This window comes from Delphinapterus leucas, chromosome 4 (assembly GCF_059928025.1).
Source record: "Delphinapterus leucas isolate spDelLeu-1000000601 "Yukka" chromosome 4, BTC_Dleu_Yukka2, whole genome shotgun sequence".
Taxonomy (NCBI): Eukaryota; Metazoa; Chordata; class Mammalia; order Artiodactyla; family Monodontidae; genus Delphinapterus; species Delphinapterus leucas.
Window position 1 is genome coordinate 78,418,254 of NC_143132.1, and position 15,439 is coordinate 78,433,692.

Consider the following 15,439-nt stretch of genomic DNA (forward strand, 5'->3'; position numbering starts at 1 on the left):
AGAGCGCTCTTCAGTCTCCTCCTCCCCTCTTTCACCTCTCTTCTTTCTCCTGGCCCTAGGCAAGTGTTTTTTTCTATTGGGGGGGGGTAGGCAGGGGTAAATCAGATGTTAACAAGCAATGTCTATGGATTTAATTTCAATTAATGTGTACTTTTCTTCAATACCGAGTGCTCAACAGTAGATCTTTAGAAATAAGTATGCAATGCATTCTCCTCCCTCTTAAGAATTTTTTTTCCTGGACACAAAAGTAATGTGCAAGCTGTAGAAATTTTGGAACTTTTATTATATATGCATGTATATGTATACAGATATAAATATACATGTATATGTATATATATAAACACACCTGTTTATGCATACATACAAGTATACATATATGCGTGTGTATGTATATACATACATAACATTTAATGGATCATTTGATATAAACAACTTATAAATTTTTAATTAAATATATATTTAAAATATTTTTATGCTAGTAAATTCTCTTTCACAGCATAATTATTTGGTCACATAGTACTGCATTGTAGAGCTACAACAAAATTTGTGTTTCTACTCCATAGGTTCTATTTCTTGGTTACTACATACAACACACGGATAAATACCTAGTACACTATCTTCTTCTGTCATGTGTATTCATGTTGATTTTCTTAGAATGTGTTCTCTTTCCACTTTGTGAGTCACGGCACTGAATCTGGATTTTTAAATTTAGCCAACAGATCCAAGATTGGACCATGAGAGGTTTGAGAAGCTCAGGAAGAGTGAAAAAAGGAAAGAACTGAAACTACAACCGCCAGCTCTCTGGGCTCATTCCAGCCCACAGTTTACTGCTGCCAAAATTCCTGCTCATTAAACAAACTACCCCAAGACTCTCTCAGACTTTAATTGATCCGCAGTTTCACTCATCCCTTTAATTACAGTCCTAGAGCACACAGAGACCCATGTGGATCAGTACATGAGCCCTGTCAAGTTCAGCCAGCATAGTTCAACAGGTGAAGGCAATTAAAGGCATTCCATTCTTTACTTTTATCCATATATGGACTTTGGCAGGGCCCCAAATAACCAATCCAGAGCAAAGCTCAACACAATTTTAGCCACTTTCCTTAATCTTGCAACTACTATAATACCATTCTCTTAGCCCTTTATTGCATAGATCAACTTAATCTCCTTCTCAGTAGAAGAATCTTTCCTCATAAAAGAGAGTAAAATGGGAAAGGGGAGTAGAGGATTCTATTTGGTGGACTAGGGTGAAGAAATGAATGTTAGTGAACATTCACTTACATTCAGTTCACATTCAAATAGTGAACTATCTGACAAGAGGATTGGTCCTCCATTACAGAAAGACAAGGATTATTGAGTTTTGGTGCCTTGTCTCTGTTGATTCAAATTGGTGGGGGGACACACCCCCGATCTTTAATGTCATAAACATCATTTTATTTAATAGATGTAGGCAAGGAAAGCCCTATGGAGGGTGCAAACACACTTGACTAACCTCCAGAAATTTATAATCTAGTTAGATAAATGATAGACTTACACATAAAATGGTGAATAAGCAGTTATTAAGGGAATTATATAAGCAGCAAGTATCAACATCTTTTAAAATAGAAAGATAACGTTTCTTGTGGGGTTGGTCAGGGAGGGTTTCAGGAAGGGAAATGGTAGGAAACTGGACTTTGAAATTTTTTTCCTTCTTTGTTGTTTAAGTAGAGTTGCTAGGGGATATCAAATTGGAGTTGCCAGGATTATCTTGAGGTAACATTACTCTGTAAAGTGAACTTGGATTCCATTTGGTTTTCTTATTTCACATATGTTTGGTAAGTATCTAAGATGAGTGATAAAATAGGTCAAATTCTAGTGATATGACGATTCACAGCCATGAAGCTAAGTTACTGTGAGGGAAAGACCATTGTTTTTGTATCCTATTTTACAGTTTACAAATCTTATTCACACATATTATTTCAAGCTCAATAAAAATGTTGTACAGTTGGTATCACTATCTCTATCTTACCCATGAAAACAAAACATACCACATCAAAAAAACCCTCAAGACCAAATAAACAAACAAAAAAACTAAGTCAGGGTTTGTCACTTGCTCTAGATTACACAAGGCTCCAAATAATTTTATTTATCCTATACTATAGCTACTGCTGCTGAATGTTTTGTATAAACAAAATAAACTTTGGTCTTTGATCAACCATGATTAGTTATTCAGCTTAGTAACTGCACTGATCATTTTTATAGTTTATTCCTTAGATACTTGTCTTTTCCTTACTTTAGAAATTCATTATTCCAGAAATTAGATAACAGAGATCCTAGCATCTGAGAATAAATTGTCTGCTTTCTATGACATTTACTAAAAGTCGAGGAGTTAGTTTAGCTCATTAGTCATCCTTGCAAAATTTTCCATGTATTTTCATTAAATTTTGTATTGAAACATTCATTTAAATTTATTTTTTCTAGATTTTATAACTTCAAAGAAGTTTTAATCTCCTACTATTTTGATATTAAAATATATTGATACATTTTATTTACTATATATTATATACTTTAATAAATTATTAATAATACAATATATAAAGAGATTATTATAATATCCTAATGTTTGTTGTAAGGTATAATGTGAGTAATTTTCTTTTAAAAATACATTTTTATTAATGTCTGATAGAAATCAAATGACTATAAATGTATTTTCCATATTTATATTAAAACTTGAACAAGATCTATGATATCCAAAGATCTTGCAATTGCTATAAAATTTAGGGACAGACAGCCACACGACTTTTAGGATATGTTTTTGGAGAAACAATTGTGCACCAGGTATCATGCTCAGTGCTTTTGTACACCTTGTTGCATTTAATTCTCAAAACTAGCCTCTAAGTTTGAAGTACTAGTCCCTATTTTACGAATGAGGATATGCTCTCAGAAACATTATTTGTAAGCTCAGCCAAGATCACATATCTGACAAGTGAAGGAACCAGGATATGTCCAAATGAATGACTTTTCTCCAAGGACTGGGAAGTGGGAAAAGAAGGCATCCAAGACATTATTTTCTTTTACTGCTCAAGCTGGTCACCATGACCAGTCTTACACTAGGAATGAAATGTCAGCAAACCCCATCTATTAGCTTATTTGCTAATAGAACTCAGTTGTGGAACTGCATTATGGAAAAAGCAGTAAGTCCATAGCTACTGTAACAAACTTCATTTTTCTTCCTTATGGATTTGCTTTAACTCTGCAACTGATTTGCTTTAACTTTGTGACTTTTCTCATGCAAATGGCCTCATCATCTGGGCCACCAGTAATCTCCTCTCACCTTCACAATTTCCACGCCCACAACGTACTCATCTTCAATAAAAACAATGCCCTAACAGAAGGTACTTGTGAGAATTCCACTGCAAATAATATTGCTGCTCGAAAAAATAACAACTTGTAATAACTTTAATGAAAAAGAATCTGAAAAAGAATATATAACTGAATCACTTTCCTGTAAACCTGAAACTAACACAACATTGTAAATCGATTATACTTCAATACATTTTTTTAATTAAAAAAATGACTGAACGTAAGGGATTCTTGCAAACATTATTGATAACAATCCTCACAAAATACTTATGACATGACACTAGAGGAAGTGATAGCTACCATTTATTAAGCATACACTATGCATTTCAGGCAATTCTCTTTTAATTGTCACAGCTGGGTATCACCAAACAGATAAAGAAAGAAAACTGAATTTGAGCTGAAAAGTAACTGCCCCATAGTCATACAACTAGTTAGTGATAGAACCACGCAATGTCTGATCCTAAAGTTAGGCAACCACTTATTTTTTATAAGAACTTAAGGCAAGGCTACTGCTTAATTTTTCCAAATTTCAAGTTCCTCCCCTTTAAAGGAGGGTGGGTAATAGCTGTCCTGTCTACTCTACAGGCTGTTTGAGGACCTCAGAGGAGTTAACAGATGGAAGTAAGAATACTTTCCACAAAATATAATGCAGTACAGAAATACTTGGTTTTGTCAGCCTGTCTGATGCATCTCTCCTTTAAAAAAAAAAAAGAATAGATATTTATTAAGTACGTATTTACAGTAGGAAAGTTCTAGGCTTTGGAACTATGCTCAAAGATGGACCAAATATATAATGCTCTATATAATAAAAAAAGTTTGAAGTTAAGATGAACATGGAGAAGTAAGAGTGAAGTCTAATGCAGTTATGGAGGTTTGGTTCAGAATATCTATTCCTATTTTCTTCTTGTGTGATCTCTCTTTCCTGTGGAGAACATAAAGCTAAAAAAATTTTCCTAATTCATTTTCAGCTGGTGACCCCAAGTTTGATTCAGGTTCCATACCAGATATAATCACATGAGACTTGAAATTTGAACTGAGATAAATTAGATATTGAGCATGTGTTTTTTCAATATGCATTATAGCAAATAGGGCATGGCTCTGATGCCTAACTTTGTCCCTGAGGCTTGCTGATTTAACAAAAATGGCTTCTTGATAGTAGAAAAGGTGGCATGATGGGGAGCTCTGAAACTCTAGTGGCAGTTTCCAACTTTGCACAGGAGGTTCCCTGATTGGACCACAATGATGCTGTTCTAGAATCAGTAACTCTAGCTAATTTAGCAGCTCAGATTGAGGCGTTCCTATATTCATATATGTAATAAGGGTGCCTCCTGATTTGACAAGCAGCTTCCTGATCATGGCAGGAGAAGCAGCTCTTTTGACAGCCTGGCTCTGCCGTATAGATTAGAGAAAAGATTCTGGAATCTCATCCTACAATTTTTTTATCCAACTATTTTAATAATTCTGTAAGCTATCTGACATGCTATAATAAATTCTTTTATTCAAATCATTTATAGTGAAATCTGTTTTCTGCATCCCCATACTGACCAATAGAAGCCCTAAAGAGTATATATGGAACACATAAAAGGATAATTTTTAAAGGCGCTTTTTTTAAGTAAATCAAGTCATTAAGTTGAACAATAGTTGACCCTGACAATAGGTCTCCCATGGTGATTCCTCTCCTTTTCACTGCCAGTTATTTCCTGCTTTCTTCTCTCTGTTCCTCATCTGTTGTCTTGCCATTCAGAGGAAAGGTGAGATAGACTGTACTTAAAGTTGTAACATCTACAAGGAAATGTTCTTTTGAAATGCAATGTCATATTTCTAATTTGCATTGTTTGATTCCTCCGCAATATGCTGCAATGATTTTCATTCAAATCAAATTCATTTTCCACTTTATCCTCAAGAGTACATTCTCTTAAAAACCCTTCCTGCTAATGTATCTCTCATATAATTGAAGAGGGGCTTTGATGAGTAGAGACATTATTTTTCTTGGATACAGCCATGTACCTTTCAAAGCAGTATTGGGGCTGCAGTTTCGTTTCAAGCTCAGTGTAAGGATAAACAGCAATGCATAATCAGATCTGTCCCATCCCACTCACAGTGGCTAATCTTAAATGAGGTGGTGGTATTGTTCCAGACTAAAGGCACCCAGTGTTTCCCACACCTTAATTTAATTCTGTACAGTTAACTGCATCCTCATAGGAGATGGCGTTTTAAAGAAACACTTCTCGTATAATTTGAAAATACTAAGGTGGCCTGGGCTGTTAGAAAGTGTGCTATAAGACTCAAAAGTTAAATTCTATACATGGCTTTGCTACTAATTAGTTGTATAAACATAGACTTGTCATCTTCCTGAGTCTCAATTTTTTCATCTATAAAATGAGAAGACTGAACTGGATAATTTCTGTGTTGTGTTATTTAGCCATCATTTGTTGGAACCTACCAAATGCCAAGTCATATGCTTAGAGCTGATGTTATAGAGATGGATGGCACTATGATCCCAGCTTCAAGGACTGTGACATCTGGTAGGGAGACAGACATAAACCAATAATAATAACTCAATATGATGATCTCTAATGGCTCTTCCAGTTATGAGTCAAATGAAAGTTTCCCTTTTCTTCATAACGTGTGTGTGTGTGTGTGTCTGTGTCTGTGTGTGTGTGTGTGTGTGTGTGTAAGCTCATGCACATGCTCACACAGGAGCAAATTAATTGCAGAAAAGATCAAGCAGAGATAGACTTTACATGGATGATTGTCAGTTAAGGAAGGGCTATCACAGAAGGCATAAGAATAATACTATTTACTCTTTGGATTTTATTTACAGTTACTTTTCCATATGGAATGAGGCAATCTGTGGGAGGTTCATAGAAGGCTGGATGAAATTGAGTTACCAGAGTGAAAAAATGTGTCCACTTAGTTTCATAATTATTAAGTCATTCCTGAAGTCACCTGGATTCTCATGCGCTGGGATGTCTTCCACCATCAAAGCAACCCAGGACGTGACTTTCCTTGGTTTCCTGATATGCAGGAAGGAAATTTGAGGATTCTCTGATAATAATCATACAGGAGGGTATCAAGTCCCAGGACTCAAACTCAGAACATCTGAGTACTGTGTCTGCTACTTACTAAATACATGTCTGGTCTAAAAAATGACCATAGACAAGTCAATTGATCCATCTTGGCACTTTTTCCTTTGTAATTGAAAAATAGTGACCACTTTTGTCTACCTCATAGGAGGACTGGGACATTCAAAATGCTTGCAGTCTTTAAAGAGGTTCACAAATGTTAGATGAGGCTATATATTTTGTGAGATAAAATGGGAAAGAGTGGTGAGTGTTGGGAATGGGAAGTTTCAATAAATAACTTATCCATATCTGTTCAGAGCTATCAGAGCCTTGGAGATAACTTGGTCCATATTCTCATTTTGCAGATGAAGAACAAGAGCCCTTTCAAGGAAGTGAGGCTTGTACATATTCTACTTGCACATATTCCAGCCAAGTACTAAGAATTAGAAGTAACAATTAATCATACAGATATTTCATGAGCTCAGGAACGTTTAGGACATTGACCGTTTCAACAATTTTTGTTTTGTGCTTTGATATTTCTACAGTGAGTACTTTTCATATTCTACTAATTCACTGGGCTATTCCTTTCTAGATAGTGTTTCTGCTCTAAAAGTATACTCTTTCAAGACAAGCTATCGCTCAGGGCAATGAGGCATTAATTTTTTTTTAAACTTCAAATCTGTAAATAGTGTTTTGGAACTATCTAGGCTTCTGAATTCTGATGACTTTAAGCGTTTGCTCTTGGAAGAGTGATATCTTGGCTTTGTTTAGGGGAAGAGTCTGCCTCTACACCAAATCAGGCATTTCCAACCTGCCCTTATTCACTCTATTCATTCACAGACAATTTTAAGATAGGAAAGTTGCAGCGGTTGTTAGGAGACAATCATCCCTGGGTCTTTCCACATTTCTGTACTTCCTCTGAGCAGAGACACAACTCTATCCCAGAATATATCGTCAAGGGTGTTCATGTGGTGAAGAGCCTTGGAAGAGAGTGAGAGCGCCTCTTTTTCAAAAAGGGGAAGGCAGGTTTATAGGTCATTATGAAATATTCAAGTTCACTAAACTCAGGATTCTTCTCCTATAATGTACCTAAGTATGTCCAGGTGTTACCTGGCACTTTTTTGGCTGTCCCTTAGGAGGCGGGCCTCAGGGAACCTGTACAAAATTGTTGATGCTCAGGCTGCTTCTCTTGCCATGAGTAAGAACCTGTCCTTTGTTGCTGACCAAATAGGCTTATGTCTTCTACCAGCACCCATGAACTGGGGCAGGCTAACTTAATAGCTTGCAAGTAAAATCTCAGACCCTTCCCAGCTCTCAATAGTAGTTATGGTGACTTATTCATGAACATGCCTTCCATCAGAAAGAATTAATTGAATCCCATTCCTCTTTGATAAAAACGGGTTCACAAATATGCACGTGATGCCAAACTAGCTGAGGCAATGTGTGGGGGACTATGGGAGAAGTCTTCGAGAGAGAAAGCCAAACGTGATCCTTGTAAACATTACAGCAATCTTACTTCAACCCTGGGAATGACAAAAAACACACGTGGAAAAATGCGGACACAAAATCGCAGAGATGAGGAACCATCCCTGACTTAAGGAGCTGAAGTCACGTCACCTAACTGCTACTATGTTGGAGAACATATTTTCTTATTGTTTAAGGTACTTTGCTTCAGGTTCTTCTGCTTCCTCTTAACCAGATGCCCTCTGCTAATATGGCGGTCCATGAGCAATATCTCACAGTACTGAATCACAGTACATTTCCTCTTTGACCCACTAAAATGAGACTTCTGCTCCCACCCCTATGCTGACATAGATCTCCAATTACTTTATTTTGTTTTAATTTTTGTTATGATATACACACAGAAGGGAACATCAAACTTATAAGTACAATTTAAAAATTAAAAATAAAGCAAACCCAAACCACCACCCATGTTGGGTAATAAAATACTGACAAAAGCTGACACAGGGGCCTCTTCACAAGCACAGTCCCTCTCTGCCCCACTAGAGATGACCATTCTTCAAAATTTTCTCATAAACATTTTTTCTGCTTTTCTTTATAGTTTCACCCTGTACAAATGCATCCCTAATCAATTAATTTAGCTTTGCCTGTTTTTGAACTTTATATAAATGGAATTGTACTCTACAGATTATTTTTTGTCTAGCTTCTATGTGACACAATTTGTTGTGTAAAGCTTCCATTCATTTTTTGCTTGCATTGTTGCTCAGCGTTCCATTTCATGAGTATGCCACTATTTATTTATCTATGCTATGGTTGGCATTTAAGTTGTTTTTATTTGGGGCAGAGAATAAAAATTCTGACGTCTACATTCTTGTAAAGATATCTTAGTACCTATCTCCAAGACACTTTCTAGGTTATATACATAGAGGGGAATTTCTGGATCATAAAATGTGTATATTTTCTATTTTACTATATAGTGGCAAACTTTTTTTTTAACGCCATACCAATGTATCCTCCCACTTAAAGTATATGAGAGTGTCCATTACAATATATTCTTGAAACACTTGGTGTTGTTAAACTTTTGAGTTTTTCCTAAACAATTGAGAAGGTAATCTTGTTATGTTTTTAATTTGCATTTTTCTGATTATGAAGGAAGTTAAAGATCTTGGTATATCTTTATAGGTCATTTGGCTGTATTCTGTTGTGATTTGCGTGTTCAAATGTTTTGCCCATTTCTTTATTGTGTTGTCTGCTTTTTCAAGTTTATTTGTAGGAGCTCTTTACATATTCTGGGTCAGACACTGTGGTGCAATATTTTCTTCCAACATCTGTGGCTTCCTTTTATTTCTTTATGCTGTTTGAATGATATAAGTTCAAAATTTTAATACAGATTCATCACTTTTTCCTCTATGATTACTACTTCCAGGGGACTGGTTTAAGAAATCTTAAATCTTTGTGAGGTCACAAACACATTCTATGTTCTCATGGAAAAGCTTAAAACTTTGACGTCTACACTTAAGGTTTTAATTTGCATGAAATTCATTTTGTACATGTTGTGTAATAAAAGCCTTTGTCTCAGCACCATTTGTTATTCACTTACCTGTGATGCTATCTCTGTTATAAATCAAGTGTCCATTTACGTGGAGATCCATTTCTAAATTCCTCACACAGTTCATCCAAAAGATGATGAGGTCATCACTCAACATAAAAAGACAAAGCTGTGTTTTTTATTTACTAGAGTAGGGGAGATATCTGTGCTCAGTGCTTTTGGAAACTGTGGACTTTCAGAAATGTAAGCACATTGGAAAAGTGTGGACTTTCAGAAATGTAAGCACATTGGAAAGTGTGGACTTTCAGAAATGTAAGTACATTGACATAATCTGGAAATGTGTGCTTAACTCAGGTAAGACTGCTATTGACAGATTGGCATTCAGAGGCGGGTTTATTAGAGTATGTACGTCACTGATTGGCTGACTTCCAAATGAGAAGGATGATATCAAATTGGTTCTCTTACAAAAGTGTGCTCACTAGGCAAGTTATTGTTGTTTATTTGGACAAGCTCGGAATTGGTTCTTGTTATGGCTACAGAATAATCAACCTTTTCCTTCATGGAAACTTTTTAAAACATCAGTTCCTTTGTTCTATTTGTCTAACCAGGTACCAATATAACGCTGTGTTAATTACTGTAAATTTAGATGAGTCCCAATATCTGGTACCACAAGTTCTCCCACTTCATTCTTTGTTTCTTCAAGAGTGCCTTGAGTATTGTCTATTTTACTTATGTATAAATTATAGAAAATGCTTTTTAAAATTATACACACACAAATTTGTGATGTTGCTTTTATTCTATTGAAACTCCAGATCAATTGTAGAAAACTGACATCTCTATGTTATTGGCTCTTCTAATCCAAGAATATGGTGTATTTTTTTTTTCATTTGTTGATATCTTCCTTCACGTCACTCAAAAATTTTTAGGTTTTCTTCATCTTGTGCATCTTTTGCTAGCTTTATTAGCAGGTACATCCTATTATTTCACAGTACAGTGAATGGCATATTTATTTCTTAACTGCTTGCTTCTGGTAGTGTTTTGCAATTGATTTGTGTACATTGATTTTGTAACTAGCAACATTGTTAACTTTTCTTACTTATTTTCATTATTTATCCACAGATTTGGGGAGATTTGCCATGTACACAATAATGTATCCAGTTTTGTTTCTTCCTTTCCCATTCTTTTAACTTTTATCTCTTTATCTTGTCTTTTGCTTCACTGGCTGAGACCTCTGGTACAATGTTGAATAGAAGTTGTGCGAAGCAGAATTGCCCTGGCCGCATTTTGGACTACATTTCCAAGCTTCTTTCTGTAATTACAGGTGGACATATGACTGAATCTTTATCAATGGAATTTGGGGAAAAAATGTGGCATGCTACTTCCAGGATTTATCCATCAAATAATTTCATGTAATATTTCAATTTCCCCCTCTCTTTTTCTATTTGCTAGAGGGAGAAGGCTCTGAGAACCTACAGGAGAGCAAGCTACAAGATGAAAGGAGCCTAGGTACTTGAATGCCATATAGATTGTCACCTAATCAGGATACTCATGCTGCATTGTCGGATAATGAGGACTGAATTTTATTAAGTTACTTGGCTTTTGGATTTTATTTGGTATATGAACTAGAAAGCATCGTCTTAATTACACACATTTAGTTTATTAATTTCAGCCTTTCTTCCTTTCTAAAATATGCATTTTTAAGGCTAAAAATTTCTTTCTAAATACTGCTTTAGCCACATTCCACAAGTTTTAGTATGTAATGTAGTATTTTCATTTGCTTAGTTCAAAATATTTTCTAATTTCCATTTAATTTCTTCTTTAATTTCTAATATAGAAATGCACTTTTCATTTCAAACATGGATATTTTCAAGTTATCTTTAAAGTCTGTATTTCTAGCTTAATTATATTGTCTTCAATGTTCTGTATATATTGAATCCTCAAACAATTGTTAAAACCTACTACCCAAATTAAGGTCAATTTTTATAAGCAGCTGTAAGAATAGGTACCAGAAAGAGTGTTCTGCAGTCATCAGATGCAATGTTCTATATGTCCTTTAGGTCTAGTTTGTGACAATAGTGCTTAACTATACTCTGTCCTTACTGAGTTTTGATCTGATTTGCTTGATCTACCAATTACTCAGAGAAATTTGTGAAAATCTCCCACTGTGATTGTGGAATTCTTTTATTGCTCTTACAACTCTGTTGGTTTTTTGCTTTCTACATCTTGAAGCTGTGTTATTAGCTGAATATAAATTAAAAATTGTAATTTCCTACTGAATTAAAATGCCTTATCATTATAAAATGACTCTCTTTTACTTTAATAATGTTTTTTCCTTATACTTTATTGTCTGATATTAATATAATTTTCTTTCAGTTAGTAATTTCATAGTATACCTTTTTCCATTCTTTTAGTTTCAAGCTTTCTGTGTCTTTATGTTACATACATAATTTTTAAAGAGTATTAATTATATATTTTTCTAATATAATATACCTTTATGTTTAATTATACAATTTAATCCATTTAAATTTCAGTGTTTTACTAATACACTTTACTATCTTCCTTCATCCTTTCCATTAAATACTTTCTCTCTTCTTTTTGGCTTTCCATTGGAATTTTTTCTAATTATCTTTCGCTATTGACTTGTTTGGAAGTCATGCATTCTATTACTATTTTTCAGTGGCTATTGAGAAAAATTAAAACATAATTAACATATCAAAGTCTACACTTAATTAATACACTTACCCTTTTTCTGAATAGTCTAGGGCCTTAAAACTTTCTTTACCATACCCATGACTTATATGCTGCTGTTTTAGTGTATGTTAATTGTCTTTTATTTAACTCCATGATAATTTATTTCCCTAGATCTCACTGTTGCAATTCTTCTGCACTCTGGCAAAGATGAAATGTCTGACTATAGGGCATCATGTGATCATGCAGCCAGAGCTGTCTGTCATAAGCTGGGTTTCATCAGACTCACAAATCATATGGTCAGGTAGACCTAATAATGGTCCATCATAACATGGAGATTGTACACTTGTAATTAGACACAAGCAAGGCTAGAGGACATGACTAAGTCACATGAGCGAGTAGCTCAGAAGCCCATGCTATTTACCACGGTTGCACCAACACCTCCCACTGACACCTCTGGTTGCATGGGAATTTTTCCGACCATCTCATAGAAAAGGGGAAAATCTGAGCTTGGTTTATGGATAGGTTGGTTCCATATGTGGATGCCACCTGAAAATGGAAAGCATCTGCACTAAAGCTCCACTCCAGAGTAACCCTGAAAGCTAGTTGTAAGTAGAAATCTTTCTAATGGACAGAGCTTGGGGCTACTATACCTAGTCATCAGCATTGTGTGGAAAACAAGTAGTCTGCGGAAAGAGTATATACATATTCACGGTCAGTAGTAAATGGTCTGGTTGACTGATCAGAGCCTTGGATAGAGAAAGATTGGAAAATCAAGACCAGGAAGTCTGGGGAAGAAACTTGTGGATGGACATATGAGAAAGGACAACAAGCGTAAAGAACTTTGCATTGCATGTTAATGCCCACCAGAGAGCACCTGTCATAGAAGAGTCAATAAACAACCAACTAGACCAAATCACCTGGCCAGAGGATATCAGCCAGAGGCATTCATTGTCCTCTACCTGCTCTGCTCAGTGACACCATGGGTTCATGGGGGAAATAAAAGGGCCATGGAAGTAAGCTTGGAAGCAATGGATGGACCCAATAGTATGGGGTCTCCCTTACCAAGTCTGATCTAACTACTGCTACTGCCTAGGACCCAACATTCCAGAAGAGAAGATCAAAGCTGAACTCCAAATATAACTGCATCTCTTGAGGAGACCAAATCATCACTTGGTCATAAGTAATTCCAACTTGGAAAAGGCAGAATTCCATAATGGTTGGAACTGACAAATGTGCAGGAATATATTTTTCTTTTCCTGCCTGTAGGGGCCTCACTGACATCATTAACAAGGGTTTACAGAGCATCCAATATACTGATACAAGATCTTATGAAGCAACAACCCATGAAGGAACAAAGGATCCATATTTGCAGCAAGTGCGGTGCAGTAATCGGTACACAATCAGTGGTCCTATGAATACTGCACGACCCAAACACTGCTGGCATGATGAAACAACGACATGTTCTTTTGAGGATATGGCTCATACACCAGCTTAGAGGTGATACCTGTGAGACTGCACTGGCATCCTTCAGGAAGTGTGTACACATATGAACGGCTATTACATGGTACTGTCTCTAGTAGGTAGAATATAGGAGTATAGGAACCATGGGGTGAAAATAAGAGTGTCCTCATTGCCAGTGACACACCTGAGGAATTCATGCTTTATGTCTCTGCAACACTAATCTTTCTAAGTCTAAAGATCCTCTTTAGTGTCAGGCAAGGGGTTATCTGAAAGAATTGGTAGACAAAGAGGATACCATCTCTCACAGTTTACAGTGATGGAGAGAGAGAGGGAAATTAAAATATTGCTAGTATAATAGTACAGGTTATTATGAAAACACAGAGAAGAGGATTCTAAGTCAAATATATATATTGGTGGGCAAGGATGAGGTAGGGATTGAAAGAGAATTAGGAAAGGCAGAAAAGACTTCCAGGGAAAGGTAATGATTGAATTGGATTGTGTAGAAAGAAAAGTCAGTTAAACATGTAGATGTGAAGATGAGAGTCATACGGGCAAATAACAGAGAAACTTACCTGAGGACAAGGAGATGTACAGATTTCCATTCCAGTAAGTGGAATAGAGTTTGAAAGGGAAAGGGATGTGCCAGAAGGTTAAGCTGCAGAGGAACACAGAAGTCAAAGCAGAAGCCTTTAATGCCAAAGGTGCCTGGGGGTAATAGGAAGCCATCAAAGGGTTTTAATCAGGAGAAGGAGGTGGTTCCCTGTGCACTGAGCAAATTGAACTGAGAACATCCATTCACGCATGTCTTGTTCTCATCCCGCTCAGAAAACAATAACCCTCTCTTTGACAAGGAACCCATATCTTCAAAAGATTTATAAACTTCTGGAGAAATTCCAGTGTAATACTTCAAGTTCAGAACCAACTGTTCTTTTGAGAGAGAGAGAGAGAGGAGAGGAAGAGAGAAGAGAGAAAACTGCCCTTTTGAGAGTGTGTTATTTTACTTTTTGGAGGGGGGAAGAGATTACTTCAGATTTTTGGATAATCAGGCCCTGATTACAGAGGCAGAGGGTATAATTACTTCAGTAATGAGTTGTTTTAGGAACTAGGATTTCCATTAAGAAAAGAGGACAAGAAAAGCTACAAGAAAATTCCTCCTGAGCTGGAACACTGTGTTTTTAGTTTTGCAAAGGGTCACTAATGAGTTACATCAAGGACGACACTTTGCTAAGAGATTACTCTCAGGAAATAAATAAATTAATTAATCAGTTCACTAAAATGCACTTGCTAATTGGCCCTCAGTTAAAACTGACTCCGTCTGGGGAGCCATTAAGGAACATCTCCCTCATGGAGAATACTTTCTCATTGCCTTCGGGGTTTCAAAGTTAAAGCCCTGATGCGTTAGAAACCTTGTTCCATGGAATATATGCTCCCCTGTGTGGGCCAGCCTCCCTTTGGACTTTTTATATTTATCACCAATTAGTCCTTTCTTGGCATTCGTGTAGCACTTTTTCACAACCAATCTTTTCATCTGTCTCAACTCGCAAGATTGTAAACACACTAGTCAATAAGACTGCGGATTGCAGGAAGCATGGAATTTTAGTCGGAGGGACTTTGAATTCCAATCCTGTCACCTGCTAGTGGCCCAAGGCAATGAAACCTCTCTGGGGCTCAGTTTGCCCACCTGTGAATTGTAGACACGAGGCCCCTGATGAAATGTTCTTACTGAGTTCCTTTGACAAATGATTCTCAACGCAAGCCAGACATTAGCATCACTTGAGGAGCTTTTTGAAAAGAACTTTGACAGGGTCCCATCTTCAGAGATTCTGCTTTAATGGACCAGGGCATTAGTATTTTTCAAAAACTCCTCAAG